The 24,686-nt window shown below is 40.1% G+C and overlaps 1 long non-coding RNA gene across 1 annotated transcript in view; it reads right to left on the reverse strand.

Moving 5' to 3' along the window:
* Nucleotides 1–1,148: 1,148 nt before the first annotated feature.
* Nucleotides 1,149–24,686, reverse strand: part of LOC117367489 — a 41,676-nt gene continuing 18,138 nt past the window's right edge. The window contains exons 2-5 of the long non-coding RNA XR_004540775.1: nucleotides 19,580–19,622; nucleotides 12,252–12,369; nucleotides 5,034–5,137; nucleotides 1,149–1,741 (exon numbers count right to left, since the gene is read on the reverse strand). This is a non-coding gene — a long non-coding RNA (uncharacterized LOC117367489). The remainder of the gene's footprint in view (nucleotides 1,742–5,033; nucleotides 5,138–12,251; nucleotides 12,370–19,579; nucleotides 19,623–24,686) is intronic.

The following is a 24,686-nucleotide window of genomic DNA, read 5'->3' on the forward strand; positions in this document are numbered from 1 at the left end:
TAATTATATAAATAATCAATAATAAGTTGAAACAATTTCAGTCTTACAAACTCATTGATCACCACCCACCCAACTTCCCGATTGCCCCCATCTTCCCCTCTGTCACTTCTTCCTTCAATCCCAACATGAATGCTACTACATGGTTTGGGATGGCATCAGGCCTAGTTCCTTCTGGCTCTAGCCATCCTTTCATGGTTTTATACATAAAATTAACAGGTCCTGTCCAGCTTGCTTTTGATGATATTGGGATAGTTTCGTTGGTAGACATTGCACATCAAATTAAACATACAGGGGGAATTCGATAAATAATGCCTAAGTTAAGTCAAAATTTCAGTGAGGAATGGAGGAAAGGTGCTGAAACAGATCTAAAATGGCAGATCGATGTGGAAATACTTATAGGCCCAGTTAAAAGATAGCATATAAGTGTATCCGCACACAATTGCTTAGGGAGTATTCAACACAGCAGCAAAGAAGGGCCATTCACTTGAGAAAAAGCACACCAGGCTCTGAGGGAACCGTGTTTTCTTTCATCTTTCCTAACTGCTGCTCTTCCTGGGGATTCTATCAGCTGCTTCAACACAGCTTTCCCTGTATAGCTTGTATAGCCTGCTTATTTAACTTGTACAAACTGCATGTCCAGCTTGTCATAGATTGTTATAAACCTCACCTATAGCCTGTTACCGCATGTAAAACCACATGTATAGCCAATATACGCCTGACCCTGACCCTGTTCTAAGTTTTCCTATAGGACACCATCCAGTTGCTAAGTGCTATTTTTTGTTCCCCGTTTCGGCGGGTTACCCACGGCTAAATGCGGCTAGCCGCGGGTAACCGCCACCGTGTCATTCTCTATTGCCTAGCTTTTCCCCCCCAAAAAAATTCTAACAGTGAGCAACTTTTTTTTTTTAAAAAATAAATCTTTATTGATTTTCAAATAGTAACAGTGCAATACATATGAATCTGAACATATAACAAATCAAGAAAAGCACTTTGAACTTACAAATATTTGAAAGTAATCTTTTCCCCACCCCCTTTACTTAATCAATAATATAAATGCAATTATTCTTCCAATAACCCACTCTTATTTAAACTACTAATACATTCCCACCCCTCTCCCTCCCACCCTGGATGTATAAGGAAATCAGACAAAAATTAAAGAAAAATGACAATTATACAGAAGCAATAAAAGATGCCAATGGGCCCCACACCAAGTTAAATACATTACTAGGCCCCAATATCAATAACAGTGAGCAACTTAATACCCATTTTCATTCACCTAGAATTAGGTTAAGGAGTGACGAACAAAAAGCTAAGGGAACCAATAGAGCTGTGGATACTGTTCCTACAGGGAACAGTTATCAGGTGACTCACAACAATCATGAGGGACCCAGTTTGAGGCAACACGGGGAATATTCTAGTCACCACATTAGCAGGGAACAGGGCACACCTGAATCTTATTATCCTGAGGCTTATAAGAGCCAGCAGCAGGAAGTGCTCATGATTGGCCATCAAGCGCCAGCTCTGTCTCCCTGACTGGTAGATGTACAAAGTTCTCCCATGCGAGTGGAAATCAGCAACTGGTGCGCTGAGGGATCAAAGAAGCTTAAAAGGAGCATTGGAAGAAAGGACGGCATTTCTGTGGGAACCTCGGAGAACCAGCATCCATCCACATGGGAGTCCTGCGGGATTGCTGCAATCCCTGTTTCCATGCAGACCTCTACTGGAAACTTTGTCTTACAATCTGAAGGAATTTAAGAGAAAATAGAGGGTCTCAAGCAGGGTTTTGTGGAATGTATAAGAATAAACTTAGCCACTAGATACTGGCACCTTGAAGGAAATTTATGAGGGGGCCAACAAGTTTTAGTACATTTTGTTTAAAAGATAAAGGGGACAGACTAGGTTGCTATAGTAAAAGGGTAATAATTTACCTTGAAAGTGACTAGCTGACTTCAGCATTGCAGAGAGAAAAAAACCTATTTCAGTGCAAGGAGGAATTCTTTCTTTTCCGACCAGAGGCTGACTTTGGCATGCTGACACTCTCTCCAACTCAGGGTTCTTGGATTTTTTAAGAGATTTGTTTTTGAATTGTTTTGTTCCAAAATTGTTTTAAGAGGCACAGCTGCATGCATGTATTAATTTTATATTCACTTAAAAATGTTGATTTACCAAAGAAAAAGTAAAAAAAAAAAAAAAAAATTATGATTGTCAAAAAGACCCTGAGTTCAACTAGGGGGAGAAGCACTCTGTGTTGTCAAATGCAGCTTGACCTCTAGGTGATCTAAAACTCGGAAATACTGCATTTCCTTGGGGTTCTGATAGGTACCCTCAAAACCTTAAGGGATTTTGTCCTTATTGCAGCTCAATCCAGGCTTTTGCTTCATTTGTATTGAGCGGTAAGACAAAGTCTATCGTCCTGAAGATGGGGATGACAAGGTTTATCCTCACATACTGTTCGCATGTTGGAGATGAAATGAATGGAGAAGATGGATATCCTTTGCTGGCCAGTGCCGGGTGGTCAGGTCCTTCAGGAGATTCACCCCACCCCGTAAAGGCACTGCTCTGAATTGGATTGGTTGATCAGGCAATAGGCAGATGCTGCTCAACCAATCAAATTCGGATAAATACTGTCAGGGCCTTCAGAGAATCCCCAGCCCAAGAGCCCTGCTTTTTGGGGGGCTGGGGTTACATTTTGTTTGATGCAGTTTGACTGGTTGAGCAGGCTGCCTATTTGACAAATCAAACTGCATGAAGCAAAAAATAAGAAATAAGAAAGCAGGGCTGTAGAGCTGGGGATTCACCTTACGCCACTGCTGGCCAGAGAAGATATGGAAGTATGCAGATGGCCTCTGAAGGAATGAGGTGAATAACCCGGGAATTTTGTAAGTAGTGCAAATATTTGGTTGCATGTTTATTCTTTTCTCCTGTGGTTCTTAATATGTTTTGTAGAAGATACAAAAAATAAACCCTTTGTTAGGTAACTATATTCAACATTTTAATGAGAAGTGGGTGAAATTAGGAAAAACAAAACAGGGAGAAATGTGAGCCCAATTGCTAAAAAATATATACCATAGAGGTTAATTTAAAGAAACAACTGCCACCCTGAACAAAGGGCTTTAGAAAAATTGGCCATGAGCTATTTGTTAGCTTGAAGTAGGGTTGCCAGATTTCACTATTGTAACATCCGGACACACGGCTCTGCTCCCAGTTCCACCCAGCCCCGTTCTGCCCCAGCATCGCTCCCCCAGTCCCACCCCCAACCTGTTCTCGTGCTCAGAGCCTCGTTGGAAGGGAATCTGCGCATGCACAATGCATACCCACATGCACGTGATGTCATCCCATTGCATCTGTGAATGCACAGATGTCCTCCCGTGTCGGGTTTTAAAAAGCCATCCAGGCTGGGTAAATCTGGACGTCTGGGGGTATATTGGAGCATTGTTTAGGCTATTATGCATGGAGATAGAGGCTGTATGTGCATGGCTAGGTTTGAGGGAGAATTCTCTGTTTAGACGGGTTTGGAAAGTTGGATATGGTATAGAACAGGGAAAGATATAATGCCTTATATGAAGTTTCAAGGCGGTGAGAGTGAGAAAGAGACAACTTTTTGCTGTGTTCAGAATGTTGTTCTTTTTTTTCTGCATGTTTGATAAAGCAGTTTGTGAGGAAGTGTGAATTGAAAGTGACTGGAATTATTGCATGGGGGATTTCTTGGTCGGAGTCGCCTGGCCCCAAGCACAGGAAAGAAAGAAAATCCTGAGAATATGACAGTATGATAAAGATGCAAATGCTTTGTGATCCTCTGGAAACTGCGTACTATTAAAAATATTTTGATTTTCTTTCTTTTAGATTTAGTCCAATCTCTAATTCTATCTGCTCTTGATTATTGCAACATTATCTACTTAGTATCCCATAAGAAAACCTTAAATCGCATTCAAATAATACAGAATACAGCAGTGCGCTTGATCTTTGGATTAAAAAAAATAGGATCATGTGAGCCCTTTTTATCGGCAACTGCATTGGTTGCCATTCGAAGCGTGAATTCTCTTTAAATTTAGCTGCACTTGCTTTAAAGCTCTTTTTGGTCTTGTTCCTTCCAATTTAAAGTATTTAAGTCAAATAAAAATACTCGCAATGTCGGTCTGTTTATGTTCCCATCTACTAAAGCTTGTTGCTATAGAAGATTCTTAGATAAGACTTTTGCTTTCCAGTTAGGAAAAATGAATTCCTGGTTAAGTCCTCTGATTTCTCAAACGCAATCATATCAGGCCTTTAGAAAGTTACTGAAAACCTATTTGTTTGATACATTTGTATTATGATTATTCTCTTGACTTGTTTACATGTATGCTTCATTGATTGTACAGTCCCTTCTTGTTGTGAACCGCCTGGAACTCATGGTTGGGCGGTATACAAGAATAAAGCTTATTATTATTATTATTCTTATGCCAGCAATCTGTACTACGTTTAGGGATAAAGACAGACATGACTGCTCTCTTTGAGATGCAAACAGGAGCATTGGAAGCCAAAAAAAAAATTGTTAAGTGGAATAAACATAAAGTTAACTGATGTGATCACTTTTTCTATCAGCAAACGGAGTTTGGGCAAAGTTCTGTCTTTGTAAATATGAAGACATTTATATATAATGCAACTGATTGGTGTTTTCTAGGAAAACAGAAAGAAATGTTCCTCACCAGAGGTGAAGAAAAAAACTTACAGAAGTACTACCGTGTTTCCCCGAAAATAAGACAGGATCTTATATTAATTTGTGCTTCAAAAATGCACTAGGGCTTATTTTTGGGAATGTCTTATTTTTTTTTCATGTAGAGCAATCATCTCTTCCTCTTTCCTTTCTCTCTCTCTCCCCCCCCCCAGCATCTTTTCTTGCCTCTCACCCATCCCTTCTATAGCAGCTCTGAGGCCTCTAAAAAGAACGGCAACTCTCTGAATGGGCCTTCCCTCTGCAGCATCTTTCTATCCCTCCCTCCCATCCCTCTGTGCAGTGGAACCCCACTAACCCTCTCACCATGAGCCTGACATACCTCCAAAACACCAGCAGCGGTGGCAGCAGAATCTCTGAAAGGACTGCTTGGCGGTTTTCCTTGCCGGGGCCTTCTCTCTGCAGCATCTTCTTTGGGAGAATGAACTAAAAAAAAAAAAATCAAACTAAAAAAAAATGATTGCCAAAAAGACCCCGAATTCAATTTTTTTTGGGGAGAAGCACTCTGTATGGCCAAATGCAGCTTGGTCAGTTTAAAAAATGCAGTCAGTTAAATAGATTGTCCTTGCAAACCATTATAGCTATAATATCATGAAAAATACGCGCAGTTCATTTTATTTCTGTAACCAGCAAGAAAAAGGGGGACTCTATCCACAGTACAGAATGAAGTTTTGTGTGGGAATGGAAATGGTTAAACACTTCCATGCCTCATTTATAATGCAGAGCTCCTGCTATAGCAGAAAGGATATAATCATGTCAAAGTAGCAGACTGTGTTTATGAGTATTCAGTTTGCAGGTGAAGCAGCAGGAGAGAGAACAGTACACAGAGGTAAAAATGCTGACAGATGGCATATTATGCTGACTTTTAAACATAATTAAGGGGATGTGCAGATAATGCATAACACTGGGACTATTTCATATTCATTTGTTTTCTCATATTCATTTTTCTGACCCTTTATGCAGATGAGTGACTCATCCGTTGAGTGAAGGAAAATTTGTGCCTGCAGCAGCCAGCAGTTTGAACCTAGAGGTATGACAATGAGAATGCAGAAGAATCCCCAAAGAACTCTCTCTGGATGCAGAAATTCATATTTAGACTGAACCAATCAAATTTTGCAAATGACTAAAAGTATTCAAATTTGTTAAATGGGGATTTTAGGGAAACTGCGGCAGTATCTTAAAAGACTGGCAGGCTGGATCTCCGAATGGCATATAAAGGTTAATGTGGACAAGTACAAAATGATGCACCTTGGGAAGAATAATAAGTATTTGATGCTAGGTTCTACTTTGAGTCACCAACCAAGAAAAGTTCTAGGTGTCATTACTTTTCAGTTCAAACGTTTTATTGAGTTTTATAATAAAGCAAAAAAGCATACTACAAGATCAAAGGATGCATAATACAAATACAATTGATAAATAAATACATGGAGCTCGATTACATCCAAAGATCAATTATGAACAATACACTGATATCCCAAAAAGCCATCATTAGAAAAGGAATACAGAATAAATAAAATAATATTGTCTCACCTATGTTGCTGCATGGTGCAGTCATACCTTGAGTATTGTATGAAGTTCTGACTCTCCAAAACGATCGAGAGGTTTGATAAACATAGTTCTAAAGCAGTGGTCTCAAACTCAAACCACTTAGAGGGCCGCAGAAAAAATAGTTGTCTTATTAAAGAAATGACAACTTTGCATGAGGTAAAACTCGTTACAGTTTATAAATCTTTCCTTAATTACTTCTGATCATTTCAGCCTATACACAGCCGAAAGCAGTGAAGTTTAGATAGTTTTTCAATTAAGGAAAGATTTATAAACTATATGCAAAATTGTGATTTAGATTCTAAAGTATCAACTGCAAGAGACAAGATTTTGGTGGAGTCTTCTAGGCTTTTTTGTAGAGGGGAGAATCAATAGCCAACTTGTGCCTTAAGTGACCGGTGGTCACGTCCGCAACCGCCTTCAGCTCTCACCTCCTCCACTACTGGACACAACCGCCATCTTACATCAAGCGGTCACCGCCAGGAGAGGTGCCGAATTTCATGAGAGTTCACGAGGTTACGTACACACGCACAAGCTGCACTGCCTCCAATGGTTACCTTACATTCTGGAATGTTGCCCGCCTCACGGCTGTAACCTCACACAAGCGCTTTACTGCATCTGTACGTGATTGTCCTCTCCACCTCACAATCACGTACAGATGCAGGAAAGCGCTTGCGTGAGGTTACAGCTGTGAGGCGAGCAATGTTCCAGAACAATGGTAACATAATGAGGACCTCAAACTAGTACCTGGCGGGCTGCATCCACAAGTTTGAGACTACTGCTCTAGGTGAACAGGGTAAAAAAAAATCCATAATTAGCCTCAGGAAATTTAATTAAGCACTTTGTAGGGGAATTTCAATAAAGAAACTAGTTCCAACTGCAAGTAGTTGAGTCTTCAATTGAAGAAACTCTTTTTCTCTGTAATTGTGTGGGATGATCCACATCAGGAAACAATTGTACTTTCTTCCAACATAATTAATAAATGCTTCTTCTCAAAGTATGCTTTCAATACTTCCTCTTGTCCTTCTCAGAAACTAATTAACAAGGTGGGCGGCATGAAATTCAAAAATTACCTTGAGAAGTCTCTTTTACAACATTTTTTAAGCAAATAACAATTGAAAATAATTATCTTGTCAGCATCAGATAACACCAATATTTCTTTAAAATATCTCCTCTGCAGGACCTCAGATAATAACAGAGGATACCTGAGAAATTCAAAAATCTAAACGTTTTAGCTCTTATCTGGTTCACCAAGATTTTTACATGTGTCAATACATTTTTTTAAATTCTTATCCAATATTCATTATGAAAAAAATATATTTTCATTCTAGTTCTCAAGAATTAATGACCAAATTTGTTTGTTCTGATTATCATTATTAATGAAAATATTCCTGCTGTATGGTCCACTAATGATCAGTTCTATCTCTTCTTCTGTTCCATATCTTCCTAAGGGCGCTAGCTACCCTGATCCAATCTCATGGCATCAGAGCATATTACTATATAGATGACATACAGACCTCCAGGCACGATTCTCTACCTAGTGCCATCACATGATTGACACGTGATCAGCGGCCGCCAACAATGCCAGTTAGAGAATCGGGCCCTCAAAGTCTAGCTCCAAAACTTTTGGGCTAGCTCACAGATTCAAAAAAAGCTTTGTCAAACACTGACTTAAGGCAACTATCATCAATATGATAAAGCGATCTGTAGAAGTTTTGCCACCACTATTGTAAAAACCAGCAGATATTTTTTTGTTTTAAAGTTTTTCGTGACTGAAGGCCTTTATTGACCTGTACAAATATTTGCATTCGTTTTTAGTTTCCTTTCATTGTATCAACTAAACTAAAAATTCTAAAGCTAAACTAAAAATCCTTTCATTGTATCAACTAAACTAATCTCTGAAAAGATTGGTTGGATGGGAAGGGATAAAATACTTCCTCTTATAAACTGTCATTAGCGTAAATAAGGCATTTTCTGGAATGGCTGTGGGACTGAGGTGTGCCAGTGGGTGGAGCCATGAGGTACAAGATTCGAGGTTCTATTTTATTTGCTTAATTGCCTCCCTACAGCAAAGCCATCAAGGCAATGCACAGGAAAATTTACAATAAAGTACAGAAATATTCAATGAAGATGAGAAAAGATAGAAGAAAGGTAGAGTAGGTAAAGCCAAGACATAGTGGGACAGGGCTTGGGGCATATGCTAACATCTACAAAAATTGGGCCCCCTGTGGAACTCTGCAATACTGGAATAAAATAGCTTTCACCTTTAGAAGTAAAGTGAGTGAAGCTTAAAAACAAAACACATGGCCCAGAACACAGGCACAATAGCATGAGAGGAGGCAGAAGTGGGGATTGGAAGGGCTTGCAAAAGCAGCAGTTGATAGTGGAAGGGAAGACAGCAATCACTGAACTGGGTGGACGTAAACTGGGCAGGGCTTGTGAAGACTAAAGATCTAGATGAATTGGGGGACTGGAGGGCCAAATCTTTAGAGCTAGCCTAGAGTTAGGTATGGGCTAATCTATCCTGCCCTGCAACAGCAAAAGGAAGCAGATGCTTATTTTCATTGATGCAAGACAATGTTACGTTAAGAGCTGTTTAGCTGCTGAAAAGGCTGTCTTAGTAGAGAAGGCTCTTAGGGTCTCTGCTTGATCTATATCATTGCCTCGCCAGTGTTTTATGTAGGGCCCATAGAGACATCTGAAGAGTCATCTTTATTTTATATTCTCTAACCCTTCAACCTTAGCAGGATCGTGGTTTGTAGGTGTTGCTCAAAAGGGCATATAGGCAGCCCCTCCCAGTCCCTACCAAGGAAGGACAGAGGAGAGTTAGGTATAAAAAAATTAGATTGTGAGCCCATTAGAGACAGAAAAAGTACCTGTATATAATATGTAAACTGTTTTGATTATATTACAGAAAAGCAATATACTGTACTGTATAACACGCATGACCCACACCCAAGGGAATAGAACTAGTTTTGATGATTGTATTGTCTACAGTTTTTACTGGACAGTCTTTACCATAGATTTCCTCAGGTTTTGTACTGAAAAGCAGGAACTCCTCATGGCTATTCACTGCTGAACACAATTAAATTGGCACTTCTCTTAAGGATTCCCTTCAGTTAACCCTTACTTATGTAATCTTAGTGTTATCAGCCAGACTCTGTAGTTCTTGAACAACTTTCTTTAATAACATGAAGTAAAGAGTAAACACTTACAACTGATAATTTCAAGGCAGTTCAACTTTCACAGAATCTTCTCACTCTACCAGCCCATCCTATTCAAGGGAAAGCTGAAAGTGTATTCACATACCTTGTGGAAAATAACACTGTGCTCCAGCCTTGGATATAACCTAAGCTGTATTAGACTGTTATAAATAAATGAAGAAAACCTGTTAGACCCAGGGTCTCATACAGCCATGCGGTTTTTCAAATATGGCAACTGTTCTCACTCAAATTTAAGAAGGAGGGCGAGCTTAAGCTCTGTAGTTGCAGAGTAGCTCTCATGGATAAGCAAAGCTTTCTGAGGATTTAAGTCCACAGAGCACACTTTACTGTTACATCTTAGCATAAACAGTTGTTCTTCTACAAGAAACTGAGTAAATGCCCACATAAAATGGGGATAGAACTGCTCTGCTCTGAAAGCAAGGCTTCAAATAAATAGATCAATTTGAAATTTGCTGCAAGAAGCACTGTCTGGCTTTGTGATCTATGTCTCCTGTGCTGAATTCCTGAGCCTAGCTCTATACCATTACTCCTTGTAGGATGCTAGTTCATTACTAGGGCACATTATGTTGTGGAACTCTGCAGTTGACATGGTCTTGGTCATAGCACTGATGATTTCATGCCAGCTTGAGGAAGGGTTTCAGCCTGATCCCTTCAAGGAACAGACTAAACAAAACGGTGTGTTCAGAGATACCAAGGATGGTCTATATCCCAAAGCTGGAGATTTACCTTCACAGTGTTGCAGATTTAAAGCCAATGAGTGAGGTTTCTCTTGTGAGCCCCTGCCATATCATAAACCAGCTCTAGCATTATGTACATTCCAAAAAATTCACCAAACAACGAGGCACCCAAAATTCAAATATGTAGAGGAAAAGCTTCATAAAGCTCAAAATCTACTTGTAATCATAGACATAAAAACCACAGTTTAATAATAGAAGTTTACTTAAGTATTCAAATCAGCAGAATGCAAGCCCCATGATGGTGGTGAGCGTTTCTTAGTTCATCAATGGCCACATCAGGGAAAATGGACGTAAATGCACCATCTACAGCTCATGACCTAGTGGCACAATGTTTGGTGAAGTGGTGCTTGTATTCATTGTGATTCATGCCTTCACCACTCTACGGTCCTTTTCATTCCAAAAAACTGGCAAAAAGAAACAGGTGCCTATTTTTAATAAAGCACTTGCCTCGTTTGCCTTTGTAGAGCAATAATCAATACATTCAAAGAATTCTATCTCGTAATTTTACTTTTCTAATCATGTTTGTACTAGACTCTGGTTTCTGTTTTACACTGTCCATTTGGCACTTTGTTTCTCTTCTTTCTGGGTCTACCCTATCCACCATCACCTCTGTGTCCTTGCCCCTATCTTGCTGCCATGTTGAGTCCTTTGTGCCCCTATTCTTGCCTTGTCCAGCATAACTCTTGTGTTCCTAAACCCATCCTCCAACATGCCAGCATTTCTTGCGCTCTCTCTTTCCAAAAATACTAGGACTAGGGGGGCATGTGATAAAGCTACTACGTAGTAGCTTTATAACAAATCAGAGAAAATATTTCTTCACATAACATGTAATTAAACTCTGGAATTTGTTGCTGCAGAATGTGTAAAATCAGTTAGCTTAGCAGAGTTTTAAAAAAGGTTTGGCTAATTTCCTAAAAGAGAAGTCCATGGGCCATTATTGAGATGGCCTGGGGAAAATCCACTGCTTATTCTTGGATAAGCAGCATAAAATCCGTTTTACTACTTGGGACCTGGGTTGGCCACTGTTGGAAACAGGATACTAGGCTTGATGGAGCTTTGGTCTGTTCTTATGTTCTTAATTATACGCAGCTTCCAGCCCATATAGAGCCTTTCTTCTGCTGCTCTTGCCTCCCAAAACTGGAAGTATTTTCAGAGAAGGCAGAAGAAAGGTCCTGTGTCTGTCCAGTGCTACAGGTGGCAGCCTCAAGCAAGTTTGGTGGTCCAGGAAAGAGGGAGATGCTAGGCCAGCCTGCAGGAGTAGGAGCAGGACAGAGAGAGATTTGCATCGTTTTGCACGTGTTTATCAGGCTGTATTGCTGCTATTACATGTGTAACTGGTACATGTTTTGTCCTCTATGGACTGTATAACGCTCCTCATTTACAATGCTTGATTCTATTTCATACATTATAATAACTCAATCATAGCTATTTTATTCTACATATTTTGCTTCATTTCAGAATTCCAAACCTTTCATTTATTACATGATTCTGGGTCAATCTGCTGGCGTTTCTTCCTATATCTTCCTCTTAAAAAACGTATTAAAAATATAAATCAAACATTGCTGACAGAAAGAAAAAGAAAGCCCATTAAGGAAATAAAATTACCTTTCCTTGGACAAGGTTTGCCAGTAATTTATTTGTGTTGTCTCCATTCATTGACAATCCCCCTTGGCTATTTGCAGGAACCTCATTTCCTTAAGCTGACACTTTGACTTCATTTTGTATTTCCAAATGGAACTGACCCAATTATTTCTAAATCAAAACCAACGTAACTCTCTACGCTTAGCTCACACTGGCCTTGGTGAATATAGTGACGATGATTCATACGAGTGCCTCTGCATCAGCCTTGCACCAGTTACCTAGTTTGCGAAAGAAAGCCTTATTTTCTTAAAATTGTTTCTAGTACACTTAAAGAAAATCAAGGTTTGGTTTGCAGAGGAAAACTAAGTGGAACTGTGAAGACAGGGGAGGGGGTAAGCTAGGGACAACCACAACATGAGAAGAGTGGCTGGATTCGAGAGCAGAGTGACTTACTGTCTATCTTCCTCCTTCCCTGCAAACCGCCTAGACCACAACTCTGCTGCTCTGGCATAGAAGTCTGAAAAGTGCTGGAGCTGCTTTACCAGCCATTCCTCGGACAACTCTCTTCAATCTACAAAAAAAGAAAAGAATCAGAAAATAATATTAAATATTGAACTAGGCCAGTAGAAACATAGAAACATAGAAAAAAGCGGCAGAAAAGGGCTACAGCCCACCAAGTCTGCCCATTCCAAGTATCCCCCCCCTGAATTTACTTCCTTAAAGATCCCACAAGAGTATCCCATTTTTCTTAAAATCCGTCACGCTGCTGGCCTTTACCACCTGGAGTGGTAGTCTGTTCCAATGATCCACCACTCTTTCGGTGAAGAAGTACTTCCTGGAGTCGCCGTGAAACTTCCCTCCCCTGATTTTCAGCGGATGTCCTCTGGTGGTCGAGGGACCCATGGGCCAGGAGATATCATCTTCTGACTCGATGCGTCCCGTGATGTATTTATGTCTGTGTATGACCGTTTGGTGGGGGATGGGCTGTGGAGGGCTTCAATGGCTGGGAGGGTGTAGATGGGCTGGAGTAAGTCTTAACAGAGATTTCGGCAGTTGGAACCCAAGCACAGTACCGGGTAGAGCTTTGGATTCTTGCTCAGAAATAGTTAAGAAGAAAAAATTAAAAAAATTTAAATTGAATCAGGTTGGGCAGACTGGATGGACCATTCGGGTCTTTATCTGCCGTCATCTACTATGTTACTATGTATGTTACTATGAGTGTGTGTATTTCTTGCTGTGAAAATTTCTCAAGGACACCAACCAGTGCTGGAAAGACAATGAACAGCGCTGAAAGAAAAATGCAATTCAGAACACTCCATCTGGGAACTTAAGAACTGATAAAGTGATGCTGTACCTGTGTGAAGAATGGAAACTTCAAGAAGAAGAAAGTTCTAGAATCTATGCCTGTCCAGGAATGGAGGCGTTTGGTTTATTCAATAGGGTGGTACATAATAGTCAGGGGAAGGTCTTGCTAGAAAAAGATACTTTCCTTAGAGAGACTGCACTATGCTTACAGAAAGATGCCGGCACTGTTCGTATGAGGTTTTTTCTCTCCATTGTATATGTCCAAACTGATTTATTTCTGATTTGACAAATGCTGCTATAATACTAATTACTAGAATAAAAAGGTATTTGCTTTGGAATATAAAATGTAATCTTGTGGAGTTTTATTTTTATTTTTGGTTTTTTTTGTATTACATCGGACCTCTGGTGAGGTAAAGTAAGCAGCCTTTTACTTCAGTGGTGACCCCGATGTGTTGCAATAGCGCCCTCTAGTGGTTGCTTTTTTATTTTTCAGTTAAAATCTACCCAGAGCGTCTTGCTGCTGGGTAGATCAGAGAAACACATTCAGGGAACGTGAAAGCGTCTTGGCGCTAAGCGGAAGGTGCTCCTACGTGAGGGCTAATTAGGACGTCAATTAGGGCATAATTAGGGGGCCACATCGTGGTGCAATTTTTATGCCGTAATTGGATGCCAAAATGCCATAAAATACATAATTCTAGTCACGTAGAGACCGTATGGAAATAATACTGTAGAAACTGTAAGTCCAACTTTTCATTTTAATTTTTATATATTAGACGTCAGTTTTAGTGATAGGGAAAGACAGTAGACATTGTACATTTGTATATATACTGTATTTATATATTAGGGGGGTTGAGTCAAGATCTGGATTGAGTTTTTTCTGTGAGCATCCTGCCAGGGGCACGAAGCGAGGAGTTCTTATTTGCATTTCCATTGTACTGCGAGGGGCATGGCCATAGATGGACGAAGCAAAAGATTTCTGTGGCTCAAGGGGACAGAATGGGGAGTAAAAAGCTAGCAGAAGTGATGAGGGGGGTGGTAGAGACCTCCCTGGACAGCAATCCTCTGGAAAAGCCCCTTAGAGAGGATCCTGCAGTGATAATGACAGTGTGTCCAGTATTAAGAGAAAAGATAAGAAGCAAATGATAAGTATTGAGACTCCACCTAGCTTCTGGCCAAAGTTTAGTGCGGAGGAAAATTGGCCATGTCAAATTCTAAATTAGTAGGAGAATTGCAAGCAGCACTAAGGAAGCTAGAAATGTTTTCTGTTGAAAAACAAAAGGGGATTGAAAAGAGGTAAAAATCTGCCCATGAGACCCCTTAAAATATTTATCCCCTCCCTGTAGAACCCTCAGGGGAGAGGGGGTGTTAGTGAAAAAAACAGCAGGAGAGTGCCATGATAGAAGGAAGGCACGCATTCTTAGTTGCATAGGAAAATAATTTGAGCCAGTGCCTTAAACAGAGATGGGAAGAGCTGAACAGATTCTCCTCTGCGAGAACCAGGGGGGGGGGGAGAAACCATTTCCTTGTTTAGATGTTAAAAGTCAGAATCTATACTGCACTTCTGACTAGAGTTTAAACTTATTACACTTTCTCAAATTCAGAATAGGAAGGGGGAGTAGTAAGCTGAAATAGATAAGATTCAGGAAGAGCTTTAGTAGTTGAGCTAAAACGAACAGAATTTCCAAAAAGGAAGGAAGATAGGGTTCATAGACAACGGCGCGAAAGACAAAAGCGCGCCCAGACAATTGAGCACAGCGCGTGCCGCCGCACCGCTCTAAATTACAGTTTTTAGGGGCTCCGACGGGGTTTTTTGTTGGGGACCCCCCCAGTTTACTTAATAGACATCGCGCCGGCGTTATGGGGGGTTTGGGGGGTTGTAACCCTCCACATTTTACTGTAAACTGAACTTTTTCCCTAAAAACAGGGAAAAAGTGAAGTTTTCAGTAAAATGTGGGGGGTTACAACCCCCCACACCCCCAACCCCCGGCGCGATCTCTATTAAGTAAAGTGGGGGGGTTCCCCCCACGCCCCCCGTCGGAGCGCTAAAAACAGTAATTTAAAGCGGCACGGCGGTGCGCGCTGCGCTCAATTGTCTGGGCGCGCCTTTGTCCCGGCGCGCTTTTGACCTGACACCGGAAGATAGTGTTTGCTTTGGAATTCAATAATTTTTACCAAGTGCTTAGGACCTATTTTGCATATTTGAAAGGAGATTGTCAATTTTTTGTTTGTGTTATGCTTAGCGGAAAGGAACAGGGAATGCAGTGTCACAATGCTCATCCCGTGTCAGGAATTTGCAATTTTATATTTAGAGAAACTGTTCTTGGTCTGTCCCATTATGGCAATTCTTATGTTCTTATGTACATCTCTGCTGTTTATTTTGCTCCAAGCTCATGATTTTCTTTCTTTTTGACCCTATGCTGTTGTTTCCCTTTGTAGGAGTTTTTTAATTCTCTTTCCTAGTACAATCTTTCTCTCCACCTTCTGTGTCCATCTTTTCCTACCAAAGACAGCAGTTTCACTGGGGAACTGGTTAGATGGGAAGATGAGTAGGAGAGGAAGACTATAGGAGGGGAACAGCAACAGTAACAGTAACCAGTGAGTTGCAATGCAAGCCAGAAATCTGTTTAGGTAATAAACTCATAAATAACTTTTAAAAATAAAATAATCACAGAACAGAGTGCCGTAGGCTGGACTTTTCAATTACATTCAGTGTATGCCTTCCAGTTTTCAAGTATAAAAATATGATATCAGGAATAATGAGATTTACACTGGCATTTTTGTTTCTGTGCATTATCTGTAAGGAAGTATATTTTATAATTGTACAAGAATAAATGGGAACAAGAAACATATTAGTCCCATAATATGCTATTAAATTCAGGCTCTCAACCAGATAAGCAATGAACAGGAAAATTAAATAGTTCTTAGGTCCGTCATATAAAAGGGGGAATGGAACTTGTATATTGCCTTTTTCTGGTTAAACATTAAAAATGAGTTACATATGTGTAGGTACTTATTTTGTACCTCGCACAATAGAGGATTAACCCCTCCTTTTTACAAAACCATAGCGCGGTTTTTAGTGGCGGCCACGGCGGCAAATGCTCCGACGCTCATAGGAATTTTATGAGTATCGGAGCTGTTATCACTGCAGCCGTGCTATGGTTTTGTAAAAGGGGGGTGGGGGGTGGGGGAGGGTAAGTGACTTGCCAGGGTCACAAAGAGCAGTGCTGGGATTTGATCCCACAATCTCAGCTTGACCACTAGGCCGCTCTTCACTTCATGGCAAGTTCATTATCTCTTTTTCTTGTTCAATATCTGGAACAAAGTGCTGCTTTTGTTATTTCTTCAGCTTCTAAAATATTCGACTGGACAGGGACAGTGGAATACCTTTTTGGCTTTGGAAGGCTAAAGAAGTCAACTTCTGAAATTTTCCCCTAAGCTTTCTAGAGGTAGAAGTTATGTGGGGCCAAAGATTGGTTAGGAAATGGCCCCAGTGACCCAGCCCATTCTGCTGCCCGTAGAGCTGGGTTTATTCAAAACATATTTGATCCAATGAGATCAAATACCAGCAAGAAACCCAACCAACAATAGTCCTAAAAGCAGTTACTCAACACTAACCCCCTCTTTTAAAAAACTGCGATAGCAATTTTTAATGCGGGGAGCCACGCTGAATGGCCCGTGCTGCTCCCGACGCTCATAGGAACTCAATGAGCGTCGGGAGCAGCGTGGGCCATTCAGCGTGGCCTCCCACGCTAGAAACTGCTATCGCAGTTTCGTAAAAGGAGGCTTAAATGAACGTAGGGTAGTTCTGGTGGTTCCATTGTTTTACCTTTCACTATTTTCTTAGAGATGAAAGTGGTCCTTGAAGACTGGAGAATAGTGGTTGTGGTTCCTCTCCACAAAAGTCAAGAAAGAGGCTGGACTATTTAAAACAAATAGGAGGAAATATTTTTTCTGTAATGCTATGGATGTGGTAACAGTAGTTAGTGTAGCTGGATTTAAAAAAGGTTTGGACAAGTTCCTAAAGGAAAATCCTATTGAGACAGACCTGGGTAAAGCCACCGCTTGCTCTGGAATTCATAGCTTAGGATGTTGCTACTATTCGGATTTCTAACCATAGTAACAGGACATTATTTCATTTATTTTAGATTATTTAAGATGAGTCACAAATGTACTTTTTGAAATTTATTTCATCTTTTATGTACAAATTCACCATTTCATAACTATATCATTCATGCAAAACCCTTAATTAGACATAAAACCCCTCAACACCTAAACTAGGAGGAAGGTATATCATACAATGTAAACCGATCTCCCATAACACACGTTATCCCAGGTCCATATTCTGTTCCGTTTCAAATAATCATTTATACCAAAACCTCCTTTCCTTCCCTTAACTGATTAACTACTACCTTTATTTAGATTTATTATTTTTGCTATATTTTTTGAAAAAAAAAATTCACAAATCTTCTTCCCAATTAATTCTGTGATATCACCAATTCATTACTATAATATTTGTCAACTGATTATATATATATATATATATCTGTAGAAAAATCTTGAATTTATATTTATATCGGCAACACTTCTCTTTTAACATCATACTGCTAATCCAACGTTGCTTTATTCGATGCTCTATTTTCACATGAGCGTTTCAGTCAATAGACTTTCATCGAGGGAACAGTATGGTAAGATTACTATCAAAACCTGTTTTACACATAAAAAATCTCTTTATTGCACATTGCCCAAACATCATCCATACCACTCATACCTTAACTGATTCAATACTTTTAACATGAATAAAACTAACATCCACAACCAGCAAACTATTCAGCATAATTTTATCTTAACAGACATTGATTACATTACATTACATTAGTGATTTCTATTCCGCCATTACCTTGCGGTTCAAGGCGGATTACATAAGATTTATCAGGAGTTACACATAGGAATTACATAGGAGTTATATAAGACTTGTGGGAACTTGAGGCGATACATGTTGGGTAATTAGAAACATTTTAGATTTGAAAGGGGTAGTGAGTGTGGTGGGTGGAGATTGGGAAGGAACTGGTTGTGTTAAATAGGTTTTATGTATTTTTTGAAGAGTAGGGTTTTAGTTTTTTTTTTTGAAGGTTTTGTAGTCTGTGGTTGAAGACAGCAGATTGGTGATTTGTCTGTCTAGTTTGCTGCTTTGGAGGCCATTAGATTGTCATATAGTTTTCTTCATTTGACGTTTTTGGTTGGTGGGTGTGTGAATAGTGAGTGGGTTCTCCTGTGTCTGGTTGAGGTGGATTGAGTTAGTCAGTTATTCCAGTAGGATGGGCTTTTACATAGAGCAGAAACGGGCATTGTTCAAGGTAATTTTCTGTCTGACATGACAGATGGAAGACCATCCTGCCACATCCAAAAAGGTGCACGGAGGTCCACTTATTCAAAACGCTGGTAAGGAAAATATCCCAAGAAAAAACAGAAAGGAACTTGTGCTCCTAGGCTATATCATTGTTATGCCGACTTTAATTATACAACCTGGGACTTTAACATATACTGACCTCTGACACTGCACAGACATGATGTTACATGCAAACATATTCCTCTGCATTCACAAAACAACTCCTAACACAATAAAGTGAAGTCACACGGTAGTTATACAAGCATCTCAAAAAAGCAAAAAAAGATTGTTTATGCTTTTTTGAGATGTTTGTATAACTACTATGTGACTTCACTTTTATGTGCTAAGATCAAAACTCCTGCTTGCCCCCCCCTCCAATAATGGGTGCACAACAGAGCTCTAACATGTCCTCATAGAATTCATCAGTATACAAGGTTTTTTCCCCTTATTCTGTGTCATCTAATTAACAGCAAAAGAAATCCTATCCAGTACCAGGCATCTTTGGAATATTGTGCCCTCTAAGTATATGAACGTATGACTTTCTTGCCTATGTATTTTGGAGACAATTTATGGTGCTCCTGCAAACTTTGCATTAGTATAGGCTGTTTCAAAAGTAACGTATAACTTTGGAAACAGACACAAAGCTATATACTGTAATTACATTACATTACAGATTTCTATTCTGTCATTACCTTTCGGTTCAAAGCGGATTACAAAAAGAGTTATGGAAGGAGGATTACAAAGTTAGATCAGAAATCATTTCCAAGAGAGGGTTAGGTAGGATCAGGGGTTAGAGAGCGGATTTTAGGATGTGTTGATGAATTGGAAAGATTCTTTGGTATTTCTGGGATGGCATTTAAGATAAATTCACTTTGAATGGTTTGATGGGCATATAATTAATACATATTGAAGGCAGAGACAATAAGCCATTAAGACATAGTCTCTCCACATTCATTAAATAGTTTGCAAGCCTAAATCCCATAGCTCAGGGCCTTAATGCCTGTCACTGCATTACTCATTTTATTGAACAATTATAGGAAGATACATTCAGGTTTAGTTTCTTGAGGTTTTTGTAAAAGAAAAGGCTTACCTTGCTGTGCAATCCATTATTCCCAAAGATGTAATTGATTCTCCTAATAATGAAACATAATAGCAGTCACTATTGTTAAAATGCATTTGTAGGGAAGAGTATTATTAATTTAAATCAGCAAAGTCAGCAGATATCTATAATTAGTTAGGTAGACAGTGTGAGCAAAGTACTCTGATATGTTTGTATGAGAAAAACTTACATATTATAAGACTTTTCTCTTACCCATGTACTTATCAGTATGTCTAATAGCACCTGCCATTAGGTGCCTAGATTGTTGGTTTATTTCTCCCCGCCCTTATCCAGTAACATACAAAATAAAAGATTTTACATTTATCGCACTTCAGAGACACACTATAACAAAGTACATACTTACATATCAAATCAAATGACCTATAACATACATGTCGCATCAACGACCCACAGACTGACATTCCCAGAGCATCTATTTTGTCCTTCACTTCACCCCCCATTGGTTCAATTGTTTTACTAGACAACCCATTTCTTGATAGTTCTATATTTTTCTCACTATTGTTATCGTTTTGGAGTTACATATCTTAGCAAAGTTTTTACACGGAAAGTTTACCATTACATAGTTTCTTTGTACTTTCATTCCATCATTTGTTCACTGTCATTCACTTAATTGTGCCTTTTATTTTTAGAACTCATTTGATAATAATGTCATTATGTTCTCCCATAGGACAAGTGTTTATTTTTAATGATGAGACATTTTTGATGCAAGAAAGTTCCTTGTTACAAATCAACAGCCTCATGACTTGGCTGTGCTTTGATAATATAGTTCATCTGGGATTCTTGGCTTACAGATTAGTAGCAGTATATATGAGCTACGCTTTGACAACACAGTCTCATCATGTCAAGGGCCAAGGTGGGAATAGGTGGGAATGTGGCTCGGACAAGAGGTCATGGACTGAAGCTGAGAGGGGTCACGGCCATGACAAATGTCAGAAAGTTCTGTTTCGCACAGCGGGTGGTGAACGCCTGGAACTCTCTCCCAGAAGATGTGGTGGAGGAAACCACCATTTTAGGATTTAAGGTAAAATTGGATGCACATCTTCTTGCGGGAGACATTGAGGGATACAAATGATTAAGGTACGCCTGGCTGAGCCTCCGTGATGGACCCCGGGTCTGATCCGGTGCAGGCATTTCTTATGTTCTTTCTTATGGCTATGACTGTATATACACACACATAGAGAGAAAATGCATTGCACTTTGGACTGTTTTTTAAAAGAAATAAGACTGAGATACTTTATGGCAATAATCTATTTATATATTGATTCAGATAAGGCATTTCCTTTCTTCAAGCATCTTTTTAATTTGACGTTTTGTCAATGTGAGGTATTAGCCAATATATTCTACTTTCCCTTAGAGGAAAGTATTAGCTCTTCTACAAAACTGTTATTAGTTAGTTTGGCTGTTAATTCATGGATCAAGCTATTGCTACAATTGAAAATTGCTTTACTAGACATGACTTATTTTGCGCACTACACTTCTCCCTCCGTATTCGCGGTGGATGCGGGCGAAACATAGCCGCAAATATGGAAAAACCGCAAATAATTTTTATATGTTATTCGCGGTTTTTTGTAACAGCCACTACTATTACTATTGAAATTTGCAATTTTGGGGAAATAACAATATTTATTGCATTACAATACAGTAATGTACAGTAATAATTTCAACCGGGTAAAAAAAAAAAGTTCAATACTCTTGGCTTTGTAGCCATGGTGGGAGGCTTGACGTGTTCCCGAAGGAGAGGCAATATCCCAGCGATTTTCAGGGTAATAGCAATTTTCTCCATGCATGCTGGGAAGCAGTGTTTCTCTCTATGGACGCTGGGAAGCAGTGTTTTTCTCTGTGCACACTGGGAAGCTGGGAGCAGCGATTTTGAGGGTGAAAGATTTCAAGCAGTGCTTTTCAGATTGAATGTTGGTAAGCGCTAAACTTTTTTATTGGTACAGTAAAGGAAAAGGAACTTTACTCATGATGTAATTTTGGGGGGCGAAGTCAGCATGCGAAAAATCGCAAATAAGCGAAACCATATGGAGGGAGAAGTGTAGTAGGTTTTCTTTTTTTTATTTCATTTTTTAGTGCTGAATTTTTCCCTTTTTTTGTGTTTATGCTTGCTTTGCAAAACCGGAAGTTATATCAGAAGCAAGGACGCCGGTGGCAGAGGGAAAGCCCGAACAGTCTCTAGCGAGGGGGCTGATGAATCGGTGCAGATTGGTGGCAGCAAGGCTGTTGCCTCCCCGGCCAGAAGTATTTCTCCTCTCCTCCCTGGCCAGGCAAAAGCAGCAGTAGTGAATGTGATTCACTACCCTGCCGCTACTCTGGGCGTCTTCTCTTCATTCGGCCGCCCAAGTGGAAACAGGAAGTTTTCACTGAGTGCGGGCTGCAGTGGAGAGAAGATGCAAGGAGAAGCGGCAGGAGTGGATCACTAAATCACTATCGCCACCGGGAACATGTTGTAACATCAAAATAAAGGTGGATGGGGGAAGAGGGGAGATGGACTTGGGGAGTTGGTGGATTGGAGAAGGAGAGATGGGGAGAAAATGGATGGGAGAGATGAACTTGGTGGAGGGGGAAAGATGGATGGTGAGTTGGGGGGAAGGGGGAGATGGACTTAGGGGAGTTGGTGGACTGGAAAGGGAAAGATGGGGAGACGATGGAGGGGGAAGATGCATGGTGGAGGGGGAGATGGACTTGGGGGAAATCATGGAGAGGGGAGATGGAGTTGGGGGTGGGAGAGATGAACTTGGGGAAAATCATGGAGAGGGGAGATGGGGGAGGGATAGAAGAAATAATGGATCTAAAAACAGGAGAGGGAGAGAGATGGTGGACAATGGGATTTAGTGAGGGAAGGAACAGAAAGGGAGAGAAGTTGGACACAAGGGATGGTGTGGGGGGATAGATAGGAGGGTAGTTAGAAAGAGAAAGGGAGAGCTGGTGGGAACAAGGGAGAGATGCTGGATGAAAGGGTAGGTGAGAAAAGGAGATATGGTGGATCTGGGGATGGTGGGGTCCATCACTGCAGCTACAGGAATAGAGACGAAAAAAGGAAAGATGCCAGACCTCCTGAGGAGGGAAGGGAAATGGAAGGAGACGACAGAGATGGAAGATGGATGGTTATCACGGAAAAAGAAGAAAATGACAAATAGGCAAGAGACCCTGGTAAGCGAGTTATCAGAAGATGTTTGTTGCAGAACCTGGGACTAAAATGATTTGAATAATGACCAGACAACAAAAGGTAGAAAAAATAATTTTATCTTTTGTTTTGTGATTACAACGTGTCAGATTTGAAATGTGTAATGTGCATCCTGCCAGAGCTGGTTAACAGAGAGAGGAAAAGTTTTTTTTATTTGTTTATTTTGTTTACACCACAGCGCCAGTGTGGGTGGGAGAGGGCAAAGGGGATGGAGTGGATGAAGAGGCTATAAAATAAACCCACTAGGATGTTTGGAAAAAAACACCCAATTGGGCAGGAAAATCAAATCAAATCGAAAAATCAATTCAATAGGCGGAATCGAATCAAATCGAATTTTTTTTCCTGAATCGGGCAGCACTAGTGATCACAGAGACATGGTTCACAGAGAACCATGACTGGGATATAGTTATACTAGGCTATAATCAACTATGCCTAAATAGGTTCAAGGTGACTTACAGAACAATTTAAGGAGATATAACTTAGCACAGTACAAGGATGCTACAGAAGATGCATTACAATACGGATTGAGAGATGGTACAATACAAAGCAAGTAAAGATAAACTAGTATTGTTGAAGGGGTAGAAGGAGGAGATAACTTATAGTCCAAAGTCACATGGATGACACTGAGTATAGTGCTATTGAGGTAGCATGGTGTTTTTTGTGTTGAATATGGTGTCACAGAGATAAGTCTTTAGTTTCTTTTGGAGCGTGAGGTAGTTTGCTTCAGATCTGATGGTTGTTGGGAGGTTGTTCCATGTCTTTGTGCCAATATATGTAAACATGGTGTTGAAAATCCGTTTGCTTCTGAGGCCTTTTGTTGTGGGGTACTTCATCAGGAAGAAGCATTATGGGTCAATCTGGAAAAAGGGAACTGGAAAAGTATTTACATTGGTGTGATATACAGGCCTCCTTCACAGATGGAAGAAGTGGACAGTGATTTAATAGTAGACATTCAGACGAAAGCTGTAAAAGGGGAAGTATTACCAATAGGTGATTTTAACATGCCAGATGTTGATTGGGGTATCCCTATGGTGGGGTCTTCTAGAAGTATGGAAATGAAGAACTATTCCAGCAGTTGGTAATGGAACCCATGCAGGATGGGGCATAATGGACCTAATACTTACAAATGGGGAAAGTGTTTATGATGTTACAGTGGGTGATCATCTGGATTCCAGTGATCACCACATGGTGTGGTTTAATATTGACAGGTATAGAGAGGGTTCATTCAAAGTAAATGTACTAGACAAAAAAAAACCCTAACTTTGTTCAGATGGGGAATTAAATCAAGGAATTGTTATCTAGTTGGGAACATCTGGAAGACATAGTAAAGCAGTGGGCAAAACTGAAAAGAAGCTATTGTAAGGGCAACAAACCATTCTGTAAGTAAGAAGAAAAGAAGGCTGAGACGGTAAGGAATAAGAGGTTAGCTTTCATAAACTACAAAAGATCGCTGAAAGAAGAAGACAGGCAAAAATATCTGGAAAATTTAAGAGAGGCTGGTGGTGTAGTCAGGAAAGCAAAGATAGAAATGGAAGACAAAATAGCTGGCGTGGTAAAATGGGAGGACAAGACATTTTTTAGGCATATTAATGATAAGAAGTGCAAAAGTAGCATTGTGAGACTCAAATGTGAAGGGGAGAAATATGTCAAAGCTGATAAAGAAAAGGCTGAATTGGTTAACAAATATTTCTGTTCTGTGTTCACAGCTGAAGTGCAGGGAGCGGGACCACAAAAGACAAACGCAAGTAGGGATGGAGATGAGGTAGAGCCTGAACAATTTTCAGAGGATTGTGCTTTTGAGGAGCTAACTGAACTAAAGGTGGACAAAGTGATACGGCCAGATGGTGTCCATTCAAGGGTACTGAAGGAACTTAGGGAAGTTCTGGCAGT

The sequence above is a fragment of the Geotrypetes seraphini genome, chromosome 10 (genome assembly GCF_902459505.1).
Source record: "Geotrypetes seraphini chromosome 10, aGeoSer1.1, whole genome shotgun sequence".
Lineage (NCBI taxonomy): Eukaryota > Metazoa > Chordata > Amphibia > Gymnophiona > Dermophiidae > Geotrypetes > Geotrypetes seraphini.